Here is a 20,883-nt window from a genome sequence, read left to right as displayed (position 1 = left end):
ACATCAGTTATTATATATACATATATATGATTCATATTTATAGATATTTAAAAGTGATTCAAAGAGCAGTACCCAAGCTATAGAAAACAGAAGAGTTGATGTTAGGGTTTTTAAAATTTGGTTATTTTTATTTACCTTTCAAATGTTATCCCCCTTCCTGGTTTCCTCTCCTTAAATCTCTATCCCATACCCCCTCCTCCCTGCTTGTATGAGGGTGCTCTTCCACCCACCTACTCCCACCTCACCACCCTAGCATTCCTCTATACTGGGGCATTGAACCTCCACAGGACCAAGGAGCTCCCCTCCCAGTGATGCCAGATAAGGCAATCTTCTGCTACCTATGTGGCTGGAGCCATGGGTCCCTCCATGTGTGCTCTTTGGTTGTTGGTTTAGTCCCTGGGAGTTCTGGGGGGGGGGGGCGTCTGGTTGGTTGATATCATTGTTCTTTCTATGGGGTTGCAAACCTCTTCACCTCCTTCAGTCCTTCCCCTAACTCCTCCATTGTGGTCCCTGTGCTCAGTCTGATAGTTGGCTGCGAACATGTACATCTGTAATGGTCCAGCTCTGGTAGAGCCTCTCAGGGGACAGCTATACCAGGCTCCTGTCAGCAAGCACTTCTTGGCATCAGCAACAGTTTCTGGGTTTGGTGTCTTCAGGTGAGATGGATCCCTAAATGGAGCAGTCTCTAGATGGCCTTTCCTTTAGTCTCTGCTCCACTCTCATCCCTGCAGGAAACAAGACTTTCTGGCTGCAGAATGATATGGGTGAATGAGGCCAATCTAAACCAAGTACAACTCAGAACCCCAGGCTGTGAACCCAGTATGCCCTGGAGTCCAATCAGGACTGCCCTCATTTGCATGGTGGAGATTGCTGTGGGCCACCCTAACCATAGAGGACAGCTTCAACATTTCCCATTCCTATATACCACTATTTCATGTAGGTGGTCTTTGTGTTGATTCATTAAATGAATTTATTAAATTCTAGTTTTGCCAGACTTGTAGTTCAAACACATACCAATTGTCCTCTTGTAAACTCAGTTTTGCAATGTTTTCTCTACACTAAAACCATCCCTCATGAGCTTATGGTTCTGGAACCCATACCAGCTCAAACTCTCCCATACCACAAAGACAAGTGAATAAATGTAAAAACAGAACTTTTAAAAGATATCATTTGTGCTTATTAGCAATTAATTCCTGCTCCCAGCCTTAGGAAACCATGAATCAATTTTTTCTATATATAGTTGCAATTGTGAGCACTTTATATCACTGGAATCCTGTGACATGGTTTGAGGATTTTATTTAAAAGGAAGTTTATTTTTTTAATTGTTGAATAATAACCCATTATATTGTCATATTAAATATTCTTTATCCACTTAATGCTAGTACTGTTAGGATGTTTAAGTTGCTTCTATTAGTTAATGATGAAAAATGTTACTAAGAACAGTCACATACATGTCCCTGTGGAAACATGTATTTTTACATCTCTTAGATATATTAGCAAGGCATGGAATTTCTGGGTTTTATTGTAATTTTATTTAACTTTAAGGAATTGCCAAATTGAACCTGTAGTGTTTTATAGAACAGTAGGAAACTATGGTTGACCAGTAGATTGTCTATTTCAGGATAGCCAGTGGGTTGCACAGAGAAATGATATCTTAGGTGATAGATACATGATTTGATCATTTTATACATACATTAAAACTTCACAATACAAATGAGATATACTTTAAATGCACTATGCTAGAAATTGTGTGTGTGTGCGTGTGTGTGACATACACGCACATGCACAATCTCTCTCTCTCTCTCTCTCTCTCTCTCTCTCTCACACACACACACACACACACACATAGGTATTTGGCTTTGCAGATACTTGCCTCTTGAGTTTGAGCCCCCAGAACACACATAAAAAGCAAAACACAGAAGCACCTGTCTGTAGTCCCAGTTCCTACTTCAAGAAGGGTAATAAAACCAGGAAAGTCCCCAGGAGTTCACAGGACAACCTGCAGAAATGCAGAGTATGCAGAAATGAACAAGGAACAAGAACTGACACCTGTGGCTGTTTCTTGTCTTCTCACGTGTACTGGGACACTTCTATACTCATGATCACACAGAAGGCCATGCATGCGCACATACATTCTCTCTCCCCCTCTCCCTCTCCCTCTCCCTCTCCCTCTCCCTCTCCCTCTCCCTCTCCCTCTCCCTCTCCCTCTCCCTCTCCCTCTCCCTCTCCCTCTCCCTCTCCCTCTCCCTCTCCCTGTCTCTCTCTCTCTCTCTCTCTCTCTCTCTCTCTCTCTCTCTCTCTCTCTCTTTCACACACACACACAGAAGTTGCCATTTTCCAAAGTGGCTAAACCATTTCACATCATAAAAGGGTATTACATATAGGGGTTCCAGCTTCTCTATACCCTTGCCAGCTCTTGCAATCCTGTTTTCCTTGTGGCATCTCAATGGATGTGAAGTAGCACCACTGTGACTTTCATTTGTGTTTTCCCACTAGCAGTTTTCAAGTGCTCTTCAGCCATTCCTGCATCTGGTATTTGAATCTCTTTCCCATGGTCTGTGTTGCGCTAGTACCAATGGATCATGAGAGTCCTTTATACAGTCTCTAGACAAGTCCTCTCTTAACTATTTGGAAGAGAATGAAAGGGAAAACAAATAAAAATTTCTAAGATGGGAGTTAAAGCAGAGTTTAGGAGAACATTTGTGGGTTTTACTGTACCTAAGTTGCAAATTTGTCTGAAATCAACCTAAAATTAAATGACTCAAATTTATCAGTTATAAGATTCAACCACGTTTTATATGAATAGATGGATTTAAGACAGAAAATTGCAGAAAGACTAAAAGTAAAAATTATAACAAGTAAATATGAGTTTTAAAACAAATTGGTATAGCTAAACTTGTATTAGACAGAAAAAAAAAGCCAAAATTTGTATAGATAATGAAAGTGATACTAATGAGGAAAGAAAAACAATGGTTCTGAGCTTTTATTTACCTAAAGTGATGATTTGAAAGAGATGCCCTTTTTAAGCCTCAGGAACATGAATACTTGGTCCCCAGTGGTAGCTGTCTGGGGAGGCTTAGAAAGTGTGGCCTTGTTGAGGGCTGTATGCCACTGAGCGATGGACTCCCAGGTTCCAAAAGACTCCTGCTATTGCAAGATGGCCTCCTGTTTGTAGTCCACCCCAGCTACTGCTCCAGCCAACTTCTGCCTCTACTCTGCCATCATGAACTCTACCCCTCTGGAACTACAAGAGCAGAATAAACTCATTTGTCTATAAATAGTTTTGGTGATGGTGTTTTATCACAGAAATAGAAAAGTAACTAAGACACTCAGTAACAAAGACTGGGGTGTTAGCTTAGCAGGCAGAGTCTTTTGCTGCCAAGCCTGAAGACTCGAGTTTGATTCCTAGGACCCACATGACAAAACAAGTCAAATCCCGCAAGTTGTCCTCCAACCTCCAGACACAGCATGGCACATGCACACTCATACACAAATAAACACATGTAATATATACCTAATGATACAACCTTTAAATAGAAAGGGGAATTAAGTAGAATTTACAGAGAAAAACTAAATATATAACTATAGTGAGATTTCTAATATACTCTAACATGGCAATAAATATTAGTGGTGATATAAAAGATTTAAATATAATTATCAAGCTTTATTTAATAATTACATATAGGATCTTGTACTGATAAATGCCTGAATGGTTACACACATACACACACACACACACACCACAATTTATAAAATAAAAACTAATCAAACAAAAAGTTTTACAAGTACATGTTTTCTGAAGGCATTGCTTGTGCCTTCAGTCCAGGCGTATGTATTCCCTTGTATATTTTCTACCATTTTTCATTTAAAAACAAACCATTTATCATTTCCCTCTCCTTCACCCACTGAATCTTCCCACAGTGTTAAAAATAAAATGTCTTCACATGGTCAGTCTTTGAAGTCAGTAACTGTACATTTAGCTGAAGTCTTTTGGTCAAACTTTTATCCAAGAAAGTCTGCTTTTCTCCCTGCACGAGTGCACAGCCCCCATCTACAGGTTCTTCACAGTAATTAACTACTCTGATGGTCACTGGAGTTGGTTTCCTTTTCCAGTTTCTATGTGAACATCAGCGGAAGCTGTATAAGATGCCTGAAGGACAGCGTTATTCAACTATAAGAGTTTTGTTTTAAGGAGAGGGTGGAAGTGAATAACCGGATATTTTAGGAGAAAAGGAGGAAAAAGAAAGGACAGATTGTTCTTCAGTTCAGTTTTACACGAGTCTCTGTAATTTAGACACAATTGCATTCATTAGTGTAGTGTAACAGAAAAACATATAACCAGAGAAAAAAATCTCAAAGAGGAATTATTCATAATACGATCTGAAGTGTCAATCTTCCAAGAGTCAGCTGTCAGAAGATGATGTTAATGATAATGAAGAAGAAAATGAAGAGGGTCCCGATGAGAATGAAGGCAGAGAATAAAGATGATGTAGTGAGGGCTGGTGAGATGGTTTCGTGGGTAAAGATGCCTGCTGCCAAACCTGATGACCCGAGTTCAATCCCCAGGACCCACATGGTGGAAGGAGAGAACTGACTCCCTCAAATATGTCACAGCATGTGCCTGCACACAGATTTGTAATAAGTAAGTGTTACCAAAGGAAGAAGAGGATGAAACGGAAAGAGGAGGAGGAGGAAGAGGAAAAAGAGGAGGAGGAAGAAGGGCGAGAGGAGGAGGAGGAGGAGAAAAATTAAAATGGAGGTTGAGAAAGTGAGGAGTAGGGGAGGTGGCTTGGCTTCAGCCATTCTTACCACTTAAACTACCTGTGAATGAAAAACTCATGTTTTAATGACAGCAACCCTGGTGTCCTCTGACATCCCCTCAGTCAAATCTCGTTGTGATATTGGGTGGAGAAGAGAAAGAAGCAGAAACAAACCCTTCTTAACATGAAGTGTTGAGGTGTGGTCTGTTACTAAGTACTGTACTGCTAAATACTGGCCCCCTAGATCTGGTTGCCTCAGGGATAAGGAGATCCTCAAGTACACCAAATGATGCCATGTAACCCTGCTCCTTAATTTAAAACTATTGATTGAATAAAGATGCCTAAGCCTGTAGCTGAGCAGAAGAGAGATAGGTAGGGCTTCTTATCTCAGGGCTTGGGGTCTGAGAAGAGACTCCGAGGAGGAGAGGAGAGGAGAGGGCGGAGAGTGAAGAGAGATAAAGACACCATGGGGTAAGGGATCCTGAGAACTGGCCATGAGGGCTGGCCAGATGGAGTAAGAGAGGCCCAGGTGAAACATGGAAAGTCATATTTCCTGGTTACTGACAAGACAGTAGACAAAATAGCATAGAGCATTGACATCTGCCCAGCTGTAGTGGTATTAAAGTTTTTTTTAATAAATATAAAGATTTATGTCTTTTATCTGGGAACTAAATGATACAAAGTGAGGTAGAAACCCCCAGTTAATTTTTACAATAATATTTTGGCACCCACCGTGGGGCAAGAACTTATTCTTAACCCAAATTTAAGATTTCAGATTCCCAGATAAAAGATATACTAACCCTTTGAGATAAAATTCATCCGTGATAGTGGCTAGGAAGTCAGGGAGAGATGTTTCCTTAGCAATGTCTGTTTTTTCTCTAAGCCTTATGGAGTTTCGACAGGGGTTGGAATATATGCTAGTTTTGGGGCATGATTCCAGGGGGTTAAAGAGTAAGCTAAGATACAACCCCCCAAGTCAACGGTGTGCCAGGTGGCAGAGTCCATAAGCTACAAACTGGCAGACACAAATGCCAGCCTGGGCTCTTCCTGGGTGCTGAGCTGCACTGCACTGCTCTGCTCTGCTGCATGGGGACAGCTTTAGAACCTAGTCAGACAGACACTGAGTGCCTCTGCTGTGCAATGAAACCAGTAAAGTTCTGCCTCTCCACGCAGACTACATTCCTCCCCCAGCCAAGAATTATAGAGAACTAATATAAATAAAAGTGTGCTACTTTGAGCCACCAACAAAGTCTCCATAAAATGTGGGGCTCCCACAGAAAGACTAATGACAGCTCATGAAAAATAACATAAAATAAAGGCCACCCTACTCTGAGTAGCTGGTCTCATTGGATGTGGAATCTCATGGGAAAACTGGTGACTTCTTGGCCTGACACATGGCATGTGGCCCAGGCCAAAACCTCTAAACAGATACAATGTGGCTTGGGAATATGCTTATACACTAAATGGAAGGGAATTTTAATAAGGTTGAATACAGACATGGATATTAAATTAAGTGAGAAGGGTAAAATAAATAAATCCACATAGATATTAATCTACAAAGAAGGGAGAAAGAGACGGGAATTGATATAAATGTTTTCAAAGGTGCATAGATACTAAATAAATAAACCCACGCCTTTGATCTCAATACATGGGAGACAAAGGCAGAGACAGATAGGTTCCTTGTGAGATTGAGGCCAGTCCAATCTACAGAGTAAATCCAAGTCAGCCCAGGCTACATAGAGAATCCCTGTCTCAATACATAATAATATTAATTGCTTTAAATTATTTTAATTGTTTTAAACCACCAAAATGATGGTGGTTATAAGTTTAATGGTTATGATGTTATGGTATATCCTCTTTGAGAGAGGTCAAAATAGAGCAGACCTAGATAGAAAAGAGGTTGCTGGATTGAATCAGTCTACACTTCTAATTACTTCAAAATGCTGGACAAAGGATATGTTATGTTGGAAGAGAGAATTTATGCTTATGTCAACAGGAAAGGAAAAAAGGTTTGGGATCCTGTCCAAAATCATAAAAATGAGATTTGACAGATTTGATCCCTGAAGATCTTGGCTATAGACAAGAAGAAGCAAATCAAGACCAAAACAGGTAACTTGTATGTGGTAATCCTATACTTGGGAACAGCTCTGAGACCAACTGAGACTTAAATGCTATATACAGACAAAAAATCCTATTGACTACACTGTCCTCCTAACTTATTACATACCATCCTTTCATATGGCATAAATGGAAATTTATATTGCAATTTGGCTATATGATCTAACTAACTTCTAAAGAAAGACAGTTGTCTTTCACCTGCTTAAACAAGGAGCAGAAATTTATCAAATGATATCAGCTAGCTTTCTTTTGATATAACCATTTTTCCAATTTCCTTTTGGGCCCACAGACATTCTTTGCCCCAATTCAGCAGGAGACAGTTACAAAAAGACTGTTGTCCCAGTCTCTTAAGTTGGGATAGATGGTTTTGGTCATTTTATGACTTATAAATATGCTGTCATTTTAGGAGGGTGATTACAAATCATTATGATCTTGAACAGGAAAAAAAATGAAATAGGAAATTTAGAATCAGGAATTTCCATCTTTCCTTTTATTTATCCTTTCTCTCTTAGATAAAGGGAAGGGGATTGCCTTAGTTTCGGTTTTACTTCAATGAAGAGACACCATGACCAAGGCAATTCTTATAAAAGACAACATTTAATTGAGGCTGTCTTACAGATTCTGAGGTTCAGTTCACTACCATCATAGCAGGAAGCATGGCAGAGTCCAGGAAAACATGGGGCTAGAGGAGCCAAAAGTTTTATAATTTGGTCCAAAGGCAGACAGGCAGAAGACTGTCTCCCAGGCAGTCAGAAGGATGGTTTCAAAGCCACACAGACACACTTCCTCCCAAGGCCACACCTACTCCAGAAAGGCCACACCCCTTATTAGTGCCACTCCCTGGGCCAAGCACATTCAAACCACCACAGTGGGCTACATAGCAAATAGAAATTGAGAAGAAAAAGAGGAGAATATAGAATTATCATATAGAAGTAATAAAGTAAAAAGGTAGATTATTGAATCTACTCTTCAATTTAGAGTTATTGCTATCCTCACATAAGGTTATTTTTGTTATATTGGTACAAAATGTTGATATAGATTTAAGGATTCCATTGGTATAAATCTTTGTATATAAATACAAATTTTAAGATTAATATTGTTAAAACATAATGTATGCATGTTTCAACTCATATAGGTATTATGCCTATGCAACTTATTTAAAAAATACAAGGTTTAGTCCTATTCCTTTTAATAACTGCTATTACAAACTGTTTAGAATAATCAAGTAATACAAGTTAATAGTCAATTAGACTCTTACAGATTCTGGTATTACAGATTACTCATGGTCATGTTAGATACTAGTCAGGATCATTCCAGAAGTATACATCTTGAGTTGAACAGATAATAGATAGCTAGAGACAGACAATGTTTGTTTATTCAGATATACTATGATTAGAGAGATGGTCAAAAAAACCTCAGCGACTCACAGGATATGGCATTTAAACATAATTATACTAAGATCTTTTTTGACATTGATACATGTTAACTCCTGACAGTAACCCATTCAACTTGGAAAAGGGTGATAAGCATCAAAAAACCTCCACATTGAGTTGCTTCAATTATGTTAAAATAGCCACTGGGGGGATGCAAAACAAAACAACAACGACAAAAAACCTAAGTCCATCTGCTGATAGAATGCTGTCCAGAAAGGACAAACAGAAGCAGAGAACTCAACTGCTAAGCTCTGCCAAGACTTAGGAAGCAAGTCCTTCATAATTCCTGCTTCACAGAAGGTCTGTTGGATGTTCTGAGACAGAGGCTGAAGGCAGATGCTCCAACATTATGGAGAATACTGGAGACTGACCAGATAGTCAAATGTCTCTGTCATTTCTATAATTTTTGGAAGGTGAGTCCCTGTGCTTCCTGCATATTCAAGTAATAATTTTTTCCTTCTCAGGTCTCTGATGAAGTTGAAGACCAGATAGTCATAGTCTTACTATAAGCTTGAGTTGTTTAAGATCTAAAGTGTTTTTAAGTTACTAATACAAGTTAGAACAAAATTTAATTTAGATACAGAACTCTTAACTCACCAAGATAGGAGAGATAATAGAATACTTTCTCCTAAATTGCCAAATACAAACAGACTGGACTTTTTGAATGTAACTCTTAACCTAGTAATTTTTATAATTGCTTCATAATTGTTCCTACTGTGTGCTATTTATTATTATAAGGAGACAATTATTGTTTAGACAAAAGGGGGGATTCTTGAGGTTTGGTCTGCTGCTAGGTACTGTAATGCTAAATACTGCCCCCCTCCCAAGATCTGGTTGCCTAAGGGGAGATAAGGAAATCCTCAAGTACACCAAATGATGCTATGTAACCTTGCTCCTTAATTTAAAACTATTGTTTGACTAAAGATGCCTAGTCATATATATTATATTATATTATATTATATTATATATATGGGCAGAAAAGAGGTTGGTGGGTCTTTGATTTCTGGCCTTGGAGTCTGAAGCAAAGGCCACGAGAAGAGAAAGGAGAGTGAGGAAAGATGAAGACACCATGGGGTAAGGGATTGTGAGAAGAGGCCATAAAGGCTGGCTAGTCAGAGTAAGAGCAGCCCAGGTGGAACAAAGCAAATTATATCTCAGAGTTATCAAAGGGAAGTAGACAAAATAGCATAGAGTGTTGATATCTACTCAGCTCTAATGCTATTAGAGGTTATTATAAATATAAATATCTTGTGTTTTTTATCTGGGAACTAAATGGTCCAAGGTGGGGTAGAAACTGCCAGTTTTGGCAACAGCAGTGAAGTTCCCCCTCATTCCCTGTCCTGGGGTGAGACTGAGAAGAGCTGGGAGACCTGTGGCTTTAAGATCTGGGGTGAGTTAACCAGCTGAGTCTCCATTTCCTTGTGAATAAAATGGAGGATGTTACTCATAATCATATTACCAGCAAACAACTTTATAGTAGGAAAGACAGAATGAGAACAATTCTTTATAAAATATAAAGTAAGGTTTTACACATTAAAGTAGACAGAGAGAGAGAAAAAAAAAACTTTGGTCCAGGGATTGGTGTATTTTTTTATTCCTCAGAGAAAATAAAGTAAATGGGAAACAGAAAACTTTATAGAAAAATTAAGTGAGCAGAAGTTAATTAAATATAAATTAATTGCCTGTGTGCTGCAGGGCAGTGATATGGGGAAGCTGGAGAAGATTTCTTATACATAAAGTGGAGAGGAGAGACCTGAGTATCAGAAGTGAGTGGTTGTGACCACTTCTACTTTCTTTCCTACTGGAGCCACACCCTGTCACCACACCTCTTTACACTGCACTAACACCAGGACAGCTCACCTCAAGGGACTGTCCTGCCTGCCAGGATCACGTGCCTTCTTGCTGTCACTGCCCTTAACACTCCAGGGAGGTGGCCTGCTATCTAGAACCCCCACTACTGAGTTATTAGAAAGACTTGCTACCCAGACACCATGTTGAACACCTGCCTTCCACAGAGCGATCATTGGCCATTGTCAACTGCCACTGTGCTCATGCCCAGCACATCAGTCGATCCAATCTTGGCCAAGAGGAGCCAATACACACATGAAGAACTTACCTACCCTTCTTCTATAAATCAGAGTCCTGGCATCCCTGTGCATGAAAGAGAAAGGAAACAAAGATGAGTGGTATTTAGTACTTCCAGTCTATTCCCAAGATAAAGCCATGTTAGCAAATGTAAATCAAATGTCTTTGTTGTTTTGAAAACGTATTTTGTGGCTAATTGGGAAAGAAATTAAATGAGCTGCGTGGCCCAGAAACACATATTTCCAGTAATGAGTTTGGCCTCTGTATCTAAGAGATCTGGTTTCCAAAGCGGACCAAGTTTGTTCTTTGAGGCTATTCATGACTGATTACTATTTCATGACTAATTAGAGAAGAAATGGGCTTTGGTGGGGAAGCACATCCTGTGAAATAAAGGGAAAGAAAGACTGGAGGAACACAGCTGTTAACAAGATTACCCCACCTAATGAGGATCTTATGAATTTTAATGAAAATGAAAGCCGTGAGATAAAGGTGACTTAAAGGGATGACAAAAGTGCCATTGTTGCATGGAAAAGCCACAGAGCCACGCCAGGGCAAAAGACAGCACCTCCAGCAGCTTTGTATATGAACTCAGCTTCTGAGAAATCTTGGGAAAAAGACACAGCCAATGCCTTGCCCAGAAAATGGGTGGGTTTCTCTTTAGGACACTAAGAAAACTGAACTATTTGGTACAGGAGTTCCCTACTCAAAAGTGATTTCAACATCTCCGCTGCTGACTTAAACATCCCATGCACCAAAGGCCATTGGCGATACTATTCCACTGCTTTTAAAAACACAGACAGAAGAAATGAAGAGGAAGCATTGTCTTCATTTTTGTTTTTCCTTCTGCAAATAAAAACACTGATGAAAATATTCAGGTGGGTAAGTTGCCTATTGAAATTGTAATGCCCCTCAAGTATTGATAGGGCTTAATTTAGTCACATAAGTTTCAAGCTACTGAAAGCCCCGATTTTTCTGCCAGAAAAAATAAAGACAGAATTGTTATTGTACCATCTGGTTTACATGAGGAATCTCTTGGCGTTTCTTAACAGCACATTTTATAAATGCCAAATCCCAGATGGCACACGCTGTAACAGTGGGGAGTTTTCTAAAGGCTTCAAAAAACAAATCCTTTAAAATTTGAATACTGGCTAGTCTAAGCAAGGGCTATGAATTTAAATTCTAAATGAATGAGCTGGCTTTGTTAGCAGGACATATTCCTCCCTTCCCTTCATGCTTTTCTCCTTCCTCATTTATCACTGGCCCTATGACCTGGAGATTTCAATCAGCAACATTCTTCCACGAGTGAGTCACTTGTATATATCAATGACCTGAGCCCTCACTCAAAACTCCAACTCTAAACTGCAGGGACAATGGTGACCTGAGTGTCTGTAGGTCCACACCTGTACTGTAGAACTCACAGTCAGGCTTTTGTACAGAACCAAGATAAGGGATTTATCACTAAGACTATTTTTTTTTTCTGTACCTAGTATTAGACATGACTGAAGTCAGCCATTGGGAGAGGAAACTGTACATGAGCCATGAAGAGAATGGAAAACCCCAAACCTTAAACAACTAGAACCAGGGAGAACATGAAGCCCTGCCCACCCCCTCCCCTACACTCCACCCTTGTGTCTCACTTGCAATTGTGATGATGCTGGCCTCTGTGGGATAAGCCTCTGCTTCTTGGGACCAAGCTTATATGCATCTGACTCAGAACTTAGCAAGGAGGGGCTGCAGCTGCTAACTAGATGAGATAGCATCTTGGCCACAATCCACATGGTCTCCATAATGCTGGAAACCAAATGCCCTTGGTTGGTGGTATAAACATGGCCTGTGGGTATGTTTGGTTTAATGGGTGCAAGATTTTAAAGACATTATGTAAGCAAAACACTAATCCTTAAATTGAAGAAATTTAATAGACTCTGGGTGTTTGGCTTTACAATGAAAAGCTGAAGGGCATAGCAATGACCTTTGCCTCAGCTTCCCAGGCCCTGTAGCCTCCACTGTCCCTGGCTGTAATCCTGCTCTGGTGGGCAGTCAGTCAACTGTCAGTTTTCGCCTTATGAAAGCTGCTGTCTCCTTAATCCAGCCCACTTCACATACAGATTTGGGGCGGAGGGCGGGGTATTAGGAAGTGTGGTCAGATGCCTTTTATAAGTTGTTTTATTTCATATATTTTATCAGTTAAACAGTTTAGTTTTTATAATGAAAAGATGCTAACACTAATAGGCCAAACAATCTTCCATTCTTGTTTTATTTTTCTCAGTTTTGTAGAGGTAAATGCAGTGCTGTTATCACTGATAACAGCTTCAGGCAAGAGGTGCAACTCCAGGGGATAGAACTTGAATTTAAAAAGCCACAAGGGGAGGGGGATATCAGACAGGACATTTCTGGAGACAAAAAGCTGCAACTGCAATTCAAAGTCCTGCCAGAGCTCAAGCTGACTCCAGAGGCTGGACGTGTAACATCAGAACCAGAAGAAATGGGAACCCCTAGAAGCCTCTGTGGTGAGAAGGTAGTGAGGAACACTCAGTCAAACAAGGACACCCACACCAAGACTGAGGCAGGATAGAAAGACAGGAACATCACAGGATGCAGGAAGGGAAAGGAGCCCTCCCTCTGGACTTTCTCACCAGCTGAAACTAAGGAATTCCTGCACGAATTGGGCTGTGAAGATCACCTAGATAAAAACAATATTCCTTTTATACAGAGAGTTCACATGAGAATGTGGCAATGAAACATGCTTAGGGCCTAGGCGTGTAAGACCTTTCTCCTTTCCGAGATGAAAACCTGCAACCTCCTGACATTTTCACAAATAAAACTAAACATTTCATTAATAGGAAAAATGAAGGTATTTTTAATTGAAAATAGATTCTTCTCTCATATAATATAGCCTGACCTCAGTTTCCCTCCCTCCACTCCTCCCAGCCCCATCCCCATCTCTCCTCTTCTCCCAGAGCCCACTCCTCCTCCATCTTCACTTCAGAAAAGAGCAGCCCTCCAAGAAAGAACAGCCAACATGACAAAACAAGATACAATAAGACAAAGCAAAAGCTCTCAGGTAGAGGCTAGACAAGGCAACCCAACAGGAGGAAAGAGTCTCAAGAGAAAGCAAGAGTCAGAAACACACTGCTCCCACTGTAGTTAGGAGTTTAATAAAAACACCAAGCTAACATCCATAACATATGCACAGAGAACCTTGTACAGGCACATGAAGGCCCTATGCTTTCCCAAGCTAACATCCATAACATATACACAGAGAACCTTGTGCAGGCACTTGAAGGCCCTATGCTTGCCACTTCAGTCTCTGGGAGCCCATATAAGAGCTTCCTAGATTGATTTGATGGGTCATGTTCTCCTGGTGTCCTCCATCCTCTATGACTCCTATAATTTTTCCTCCCCCCTCCTCCATGGGGTCTCCAGATCTCCAAGGGGAGGGACCCGATGGAGAACTCCAATTTAGACTCTCTGCATAATGTCTGACTGTGGGTCTTTGCACCTGGTCCCTTCCGCTGCCAGAGGAACCCTCTCTAAAGACAACTGGACAAGGCAATGATCTATAAGTATAGCAGAATATCATCAGGAATTATTTATTTCTTTATTTATTTCTTTATTTATTCTTTGACTGGAATGTTTGATTTCTAGGTCTCTGGACTATTCAGTCTCTAGTTCCTAGATATCCAGTGCAGGGCACAGGCTCCCTCTTATGCATGTGTGCCTGGGCCTCAAGTTAAACTAAACATTGGTTGGCTACTCCCACAAGTTCTATGCCACCACTGCCCCAACACATCCTGACAAAATCCAACACCCCTCCATGATAAAAGTCCTGGAGAGATTGGGGATATAAGACACATGCCTAATTGTGTCATACCTAGACACAATTAAAGCAATTTACAGCAAGCTCATAGCCAACATCAAATTAAATGGAGAAAAACTCAAAGCAATTCCTCTAACATCAGGAACAAGACATGGTGTCCAGTCTCCTCATATCTATTCACTATAGTACTTGAAGTTCTAGCTAAAGCAATAAGACAACTGAAGGAGATCAAGGGGATACAAACTGTAAAGGAAGGAGTTAAAGTATTGTTATTTATAGATGATATGATATTATACATAAGTGACCCTGAAAATTCTACCAGGGATAACAGCTCATAAATACTTTCAGCAAAATGGCTGGATACATGATTAACTAAAAATAAATAAATAAATACATAAATAAATAAATCAGCAGTCCTCTTATATACAAATGATATGTAGACTGAGAAATAAATCAGAGAAACAACACAGTTCACAATAGCCTCAAATAATGCAAACTATCTTGGGGTAACTCTAGCCAAGCAATTAAAAGACATACATAATTTAAAAAAAAAAAAAACCTTCAAGTCTTTGAAGAAAGAAGTTGAAGAAGATATCAGATGATGGAGACCTCTTCCATGCACATGGAAGGGTAGAATTAACATAATAAAAAATGTCCATCTTACCAAAAGCAATCTACAAATTGAATGCAATCCCCATCAAATTTCCAACATGATTCTTTGCAAGCCTTGCAAGAACAATTCTCAACTTCATATGGAAACAAACACCCAGGAGCGTTAAAACAATTCTGAATGATAAAAGAACTTCAGGAGTATCACCCTCCCTGCTCTCATATTGTATGTACTACAGAGCTATCATAATAAAAGTCACGTGGCACTGGCATTAAAAACAGACATGTTAATTAATGTAATCAAATCAAAGATTCAGACATAAATCCACACACCTATGAACACCAGATTTTGTATAAAGATGTACACATTGGAAAAAAGCATCTTCAACAAAAGGTACCAGTCAGTCTGGATGAATGCATGTTGAAGAAAGAATGCAAATAAACCCATATTTATCTTCCTGCACAAAACTCAAATCCATATGGATAAAAGATCTCAACATAAAACCAGACACAGAGAACCTGATAAAAGAGAATGTGAGAAACACATTGACGTGGGAAAGGACTTCCTGAACAGAACATCAATAGCAGACCCACTAAGATCAACAATTAATAAATGGGACCCCATGAAACTGAAAAAGCTTCTATAAGGCAAAGGACACTGTCAATCAAAGAGGCAACCTACAGAATGGGAAAAGATTTTTACCAACCACATATCCAATAGGGGTCAATATTTAAAATATATAAAGAACTCAAGAAATTGGATATCAAAATGTCTTTTGTTTGTTTGTTTGTTTTGTTTTGTTTTGTTTTTTTTAGGGGCTGGAAAGATGGCTCAGTGTTTAAGAACATTGAATGCTCTTCTAGAGGACATGGGTTCAATTCCAAGTACCCACATGACAGCTTACAGGTATTTCCAGACCCAGGAGATCTGACACCCTCCTCTGGCCTCTCAGGACTTCAGGCATGCACATGGTGTACTTACATGTGGCCAAAAACCATACACATAAAAAGAAATAAAAATTAAAGCATTTTTAAATTATTTATTATTGTGTATATGATGCATGTGTGTGTGTGTGTGTGTGTGTGTGTGTGTGTGTGTGTGTGTGCATACTAGAGTTCAGAGAAAAACTTGCAGTAGTAATTTCTCTTCTTCCACAGTTCCAAGGACTTAACTCAGGGAGCCAGACTTTATTGGCAAGCACTTCTGTCCACTGAGCCATCTTGCCACAATAACTAGTTTTATTGTTTCCTGGTGGTGCTGAGGATTGAACCTAGGGCCTGGTGAGAGCTAGACAAGTGCTCTGCCACTGTGCTGCCTCCCAGAACCAGGTGGCTTTTGTGGCTGTTTTGTGGTGTGGGGGGATAGGTGGGGTGCACATGTGTGAAGCCCTGAGGTCAACCTTGGGTCTCCTTCCTCAGGAGCCATCCACCTTGGTTATTTCTTGCGCCAGGATTCCTCACTGGGACCTGGTGCTCAATAATATGCTAGGGTGGCTGATGGCTGCATCCCAGGGACCCACCTGTCTTCACCCAGCACTGAGGTCACAAGGACCTTGTATATACCTAGCTTTTTACTTGGATTCTGGAAAGTGAACTTAGGTCCTTGTGTTTGCAAGGCAAGCACTTCACTAACTGAGCCATCTCCTCAGCTACCTTAAATGACTTATGAATGTTGTACCCTCAATAGCTCCAACACCAATTACATCCTACCTGGTCTGCTTTCCCCTAGGCATCAGCTCATCAGCAAATACATGTATATTGTGCAGTTACATAAAGACCCCTGTAGTTACAGTTGGCTTCATTCCTGCCTAACTCCCAGGCATCAAATGCTTGTCCTACATGGGACAAGATTGTGTTAATCCACATTCACAGAACTGGGAGACTTTCATATTATACAACTGCAAGTAGTCACTGTATAAAGAGCTTGAACATCTGAAGATCTTCATATCTTTGGAGGCAAATAAAGGGGCAAGGAGGAGGTCCTAGAACTAATCCCTCACAGATACTCAGGAATAAATGTATTCTGTAGCCTATAAACTAAAAGAAATCTACTACATTGGTAAGAAAACCTTTCCTCTATTACTGTGCTAGCCATCACTCTACCTGCTACCAAGAGCAACAATATATCTATGCTAATGTTTATTATGTAAATTATTTTAGTTAACCTTTGTTCATAAATGAGCCTTTAAAATGAATGTATGTGTGGTGTGTATGTGTATGTTTATGTGTGTGTGTATGTGTGAGTATATATATATATGTATATATATGTGTGTGTGTATGTGTGTATGCATATGTGTGTCTGTATGTGTGTGTATGTTTATGTGTGTGTATATATATATGTGTGTGTATATGTGTGTATGCGTATATGTGTGTATATATATGTGTGTGTGTTTATGTATGTGTGTATGTGTGTGTATATATGTGTGTGTGTATATGTGTGTATGCATATGTGCATGTTTATGTGTGTGTGTGTGTACGTGTGTGTGAAGAACTACTAAGTTTTCTCTGACCTCTACTTATCAAAGCTACCCTACCTTTCATTTATAGAGGATGATCAACCTTTGTCCTGTTGTTTGTTTCTGAATTCACTATGGGCAAAGATTGGATCAATTTAGACCTCCTAAAGGTCCCATGTGGACCCTGAATTAACATACTAGGCTCTTGGAGAAGCTGCCATAGAATGTGAAAGAACATTCTCACTGACACTGGCTTATTTTCCAAAGTTAAATTCATATTTGATATTTGAAAGCTATTTTAATCCATATTAGCATAACTATTTTTCATTTATCTTGGGCTGCTAAATTTTAGTTAATGCCATCTTGTACTTTTAAAACTTGTACATGAACTGTGAGAAAGGCACAGAGTTTTAAAACACCTCTCATGTGGAAAGAGAAAGAGAGAGGGAGGGAGAGGAGGGGGAGAAAGGGGAAGAAGGGGAAAAGGGAAGAAGGGGGCAGGGAAAGGGGAGGGAGAGAGAGGGGTGGAGAGAGGGGAGAAAGATAGAGAGACGGAGAGAAACTACGACTCAAAATGAATTCGAGGGGGCAGGGACTTATGGAGGCCGGGCTTCTCCCTGGAGCTCTCACATTAACTCAGGTAAATGACCTTGGGCAAATCTCTGAACCTCTTTGGACTCATTATCTTCATTTTATGACAGGCAGCTAGACTTGTGTGAAAGCCTGGTGTTCACAGTCACTCTCATTATATCATCACACTGTTGAACTGTGACACCTGAGACTTGGAGTCTCTAGCTCACTCAAATGGAAACCTGGCTTTAAAGTGAAGTCAGCAACAATGACAAATGATTCGATTCAATCAAAGCAGAAGTGAAAAGAAATCACTTGGAGGCTGAAGGAAGAGGATTGAGAATTAAGGATATCCTGAGCTACATAGCTATCCTGGCCAGACTGATCTATACAGCAAGATCCTATCTCAAAACAACGACAAGCACCATCACCCAAACCTAGAAAATCAGTACAAAACAAATTGGAGACTGGGTGGTGGTGGTACAGGCCTTTAATCCCATCACTTGGGAGGCAAAGGCAGATAGATGGATCTCTGAGTTCAAGGCTAGAGACCTGGTTCCAGGACAGCCAGGCTACACAGAGAAACTGTCTCAAACAAACAAACATCAGAGCTGTCTGTAGTTGCAAATGCCCAATGAAACTACAAGAGCTGAAAACTACACTGTCTCCTTCTCTGGGCGGGGGTGGGTGCTGTTCACTCTGGCAGAACCGTCTAGACTCTTATGCAAGCACACAGTATGTACCCACACACAGACTCATATAGGAAGAAACAGGTCTCCCTATTTCCCTTTTATAGAAGCAAACCAGAGAAGCATGTTTAGTATGTACCTCTGAAACTCCACTTTGCACATCATTTTCCATGGTTCTGATGAATTCACAGAATCACTCTTTCAAGCTGAGGTGGCTGTCTTTCCTTCAGGCTGCGTTTAACTCATAATTTAATGACTGTACAACATGCGACAGGAGATTCAATCCTTAAGAGTTATAGTATTGTATACTATATAGTATTATAAGTACTGTTTGTGTGAACTATAACAAGGACAGCATCAGCTCAGATAGGGGAGCAATAAAATCCAAGGCATTCCTACAGACATAGGACAGACTTCAAGTCCCTCAAGAAAAAGATTAAGAGATTAAAAGATAAAAGATTAAAGAGAGGAAGGGTGTCATGATACTCAGATGGAAACTGAAGCATCCAGAGGAGAAAAATCTGTGGCCATAAATAGCAATTAAAAAAATTTTTTAAAGCCTCATTGAAAAGAACATGGAAAATTCACACTTGAAAGAGAGCTCACTGCCTTGTGAAGTATTGAGAATCTGTAGTTTTGTAGACTTTAGATTTTCTGACTTACAGGAGCGTGGTCTTATTCCCCACTCCCAAAGCTGGCCGCGCTAAGCACATGCACTCTCCTGTGCATGGTTGCAAGGCTTTTTCAGAGCAATATCCTAAATATTGCTTCCAAAGCCCAGGGCCAGTCTTCAGTGGCTGCCTCAGGTGGGCACAGCATCAGTCTGGGTCAGGTGAGGCAGGTGATTCATGCTCTGCTACACTCACCATCTCTACAGAGCTTTGGCGGGTAGGAGGCATTTCTTCAGGGAGGGCCCTTTCTTGAGTCCTCTATAAAGCCTCTCAGCTCCCAGGTGTGATCTCTTTTAAAGCATCAATTCGTAATCTGTAGTTTGGGACTGCTTTGGGGGTCAAATGACCTTTTCACAGGAGTCCTATATCAGATATCCTGCATATCAAATATTTACATTAAAATTCATAACAGTAACAAAATTACAGTTATAAAGTGGCAACAAAAATAATTTTATGGTTGAGGTCACCAGATCTTGAGGAACTGTATTAAAGGGTTGCAGTATTAGGAAGGCTGAGAACCACTGATCTAGGGCAAAAACCTCCCACTCTGGAGAAAAGGCACAGTTTTGGGGGATGTCGAGCAAGGCCTGGGGTAGTGAAGTAAACATACTGACCTTTGACCTCCTTAACTGGTGTCTCCACAGACCTGAGTCCCAGGTGCGGTTTCTTTAGCTACAGTTGTCTCATCTCAGCCTTAGCCTTCATGGGACCTAGTTGCCTTTACACTTGTGGGGAAGATGCTGCTTTAAGGTAAACACACTCAGAACGAGTTGCTGTTGTAGTCAAGCTTCTGCTCTTAAAACCCGTTCCCCAGTTCTGTGGCTTCGTTCCTGGTGGATTGCATTTTGCTCCACGGCTCCTCCTCCACAAGCACTAATCCACTCACTCAGTTCATTCCCAGACAGAGATTAACCACTGTGACTATTCCTTCCCATGCTCACCTCCCTCCAGGTATTTTCCTGATTTTTGTAATTATAACAAGTACCTGTGGTGCTTGTTGAGATAACCTCCCAGCCTCCACCTCCCAGGATGTCATTCAGTGGCTGTTGGGTGGGACCCAGGAATGACATTAATGAGAAGCCGAAGGCAGTGGGACAATGTGATTATAACCTATACTGATACTTTAGGTAGATAAGTGTAGATTACCCTTCAAGTCATACCTGGAAGGAAACACATGCAGCAGTCATTTACCACCCTAAGCTTGCCCAGAGTTTGCTCACCAGATTCACCTGTTGGGGGACACAAGTTGAACGTATTTAGACATCTCAAAGAGCAATGAGAGATGCCAAAAAGACCCAGTTTCTGGAAATCTGAATTCTCCACTGATATTAAATTAACAAAGCTTCGGAGGGCTGTTTGGCCTCAGGTTCCTGACCTATAAACGCCTAAATATTACATGATATTCTGTTCTTCTTAGATTACAGTACTCCTTGACCCATGAGATATATGTTTAGGAATTATTGTAATGGTTAGCCAGACAGATGTATAAAATTACCCACTGTGTTAACCAGTATGGGAGTACCCACTTGTAAACACACCATGTGGAAGAAGTGGGCAGGAAGATCTCTGACTCTAAACTAGCCTGAGCTATATTGCTAGACTCTGTCTCAAAAAAAATTATATCATCCTATTTAAATGATTAAACCCTGGAAGCCACTTAGCATCTATAAGGAAG

General features: G+C 40.4%; 1 long non-coding RNA gene across 1 annotated transcript; it reads right to left on the bottom strand.

The window, feature by feature from the left end:
- Window positions 1-38: 38 nt before the first annotated feature.
- LOC143443844 (uncharacterized) lies at window positions 39-20,023 on the bottom strand. The gene is made up of 4 exons (XR_013113154.1): window positions 19,823-20,023; window positions 10,428-10,462; window positions 2,405-2,624; window positions 39-1,999 (listed from the first exon to the last, which is right to left on the bottom strand). It is a non-coding gene; the product is annotated as an uncharacterized LOC143443844 (long non-coding RNA).
- Between the last annotated feature and the right edge of the window lie 860 nt (window positions 20,024-20,883).

This window comes from Arvicanthis niloticus, chromosome 1, assembly GCF_011762505.2.
Source record: "Arvicanthis niloticus isolate mArvNil1 chromosome 1, mArvNil1.pat.X, whole genome shotgun sequence".
Taxonomy (NCBI): domain Eukaryota; kingdom Metazoa; phylum Chordata; class Mammalia; order Rodentia; family Muridae; genus Arvicanthis; species Arvicanthis niloticus.
Note: the sequence above shows the minus strand (reverse complement) of the source record. Positions and strands in the feature narration are given on the sequence as shown.